The sequence below is a fragment of the Triticum aestivum genome, chromosome 6D (genome assembly GCF_018294505.1).
Source record: "Triticum aestivum cultivar Chinese Spring chromosome 6D, IWGSC CS RefSeq v2.1, whole genome shotgun sequence".
Classification (NCBI taxonomy): domain Eukaryota; kingdom Viridiplantae; phylum Streptophyta; class Magnoliopsida; order Poales; family Poaceae; genus Triticum; species Triticum aestivum.
Window position 1 is genome coordinate 430,787,281 of NC_057811.1, and position 2,172 is coordinate 430,789,452.

Genomic DNA, 2,172 nt, shown 5'->3' on the forward strand with positions numbered 1-2,172 from the left:
TGGCGCTCGCGGAGTGGAGGGGCGGCGGCTGGACGTGTCCGGCGGCGGCGCGGACATGTCCGGCGGTGCGAGGAGGGGATTTTTAGGGTTTGGACTGCGGGATTTCGGGGGAAGAGGCATATTTATAGGTAGAGGGAGCTAGGAGAGTCCAAACAAGGTGCAGTTTTCGCCCACGTGATCGTGATCGAACGACCGAGAGCATGGCAGAGACTTAGAGGGGTTTTGGGGCTGTTTGAAAAGGGGTTTTGCTGCAACACCCAAAAGGACTTTGCGGATGCCCGGTTAACCGTTGGAGTACCAAACGACCTCCAAATGGAACGAAACTTGACTGGTGGTCTCCGGGTGGAATACCAAGGCCACTTGATAAGCCTCGGCCCATTCCGAGAAAGTTTGACACCCGCACACGAAATAAAACAAGAGGGGTGCACCGGAGGAGATAGGAGCGCCGGATTGCAAAACGGACAACGGGGAAAATGCTCGGATGCATGAGACGAACACGTATGCAAATGCAATGCACATGATGACATGATATGAAATGCAGATGATGACATGGCAAAATGCAACACGCAAGCAGATGACATGGCAACGACAGCGAATAACTGGCAGACACCTGGCGCATCGGATCCGGGGCGTTACAATGTTCTTCCTCCCTCTGTCTGGATAGATTCTTGAGTAGCAATGCGAAGGGTCATGAAAGTGACATACACTTCAGATCATTGTATTGCATGGGATAATAGACTCATTGTCCTTGACGGCCATAGTTTTTTTCACCATCAGTTTCAACTCATTGGTAGTGCAAAAATCTGATATTTTTCTCAACTGATAGCAATTGTCTAAAGTTTAATATTAAGAGTGTTAAGCAATCTTAGTTTTTGTAAGAATTTTTTTAGGTTTCGACGATAGGAGTTCTACAACATTAAACGGACTAACAAGTGCGCCAGGTTGACAGAGAAAGGTCAAAAGCCCCTTCCCGAGCTCGGCCCCACGCGTCGCCCTCCCCGAGCGAGGCGGCCGGGGCGGCTCCCCTCTCCTCCCCCTCCCCGCGAGTCGCCGCCCCCCTCCCCCTCACCGCTGCCGTCGGCGGGCGCGGCCGGGCGTTGCCTGCGCGGCGCCCTGCAGCCTGGCGGTGGTGGCCCCCCTTCTTCCCCCGTCGCTGGACCCCGGCTCGGGCGTGCGGTCCTGGCGGCAGAGCCCTTCGGCTGGCGGCGTTCCGGCGCGGATCTGGACGGCGGTGATGTGGTGGCGTTGCCCCTTGGCGGCGATGACGGCCCATGGCCGCGGCGGCCGGTGGCGCCCGGCTGGCCCAGATCTTGGCCCTACGGGCCCGATCTGGGTCGGCGTGGGCCTGCTGGGGGTTGCGGTGGGTTGTTCTCCAGTGGTTTTGGCGAGCTCCTTGCGATAGGGACGGCGGCTGCTGTGCCGCGACTGCTGCAGCATGGCGGCGGAGCTTCACGGGCCCGTTCAGGGCTCGGCCGGACATTTGGTCTGGTGTGCCTCTGCTGCTACGCCCGGTCTGCTACCGCCTAAGCCGGTGGAGGTTGTTCCCTCCCTCGTGGCTGCGGTGCTGCCGGTCCTTGTCTACGGGTGTCTCGTTTGGGATCCGGCCGGCCTCGCTTCATTGGACGTGGTGAGACGACATCGGCGTCCTCGTGACTGTGTTGGCGCATGTTGGTGGGCGGCGGGTGTGGTGGAGCCGAAGGCTGGTCCTGGGTGGTGGGCGCGAGGGGTCGGGAAAACTCCATCTCGGGTCTTGCCGGTACCGACGCGGTGACGCCTGCGGGCGCCGCCATCCTTCTTGAAGGGCGTCGGGTGACCCTCTCCCCCCACTACCCTCCGTGTACCGGGAGAAATCCTAGGATTCGTCCGGGCAGCCGCGTCGTCATCGTCGCATCCCTTCGTGAAGGTGGTGCTTGGTACACGGCAACTCGGCGGCTTTGGAGCGTGGTGGTTATCTTCGGTGGGCGCAGGGGTTGCGGGGTGCCGTAGCTTTCGTTGATCCGGCGTTGTTGGCATTTTTTCTCTTATTTTCTCTTGTATTTTCTTTTGGGCGTGCTTGTGCTGTTAGCCCCAGCGTTGATCAGAATGTTGTATCGGATGGTTGCTATATCTATATAGCAGGGCGAAAACCTATTTCGAGGGAAGTGCGCCAGGTTGAGCTTTCCTTGGTGGTGT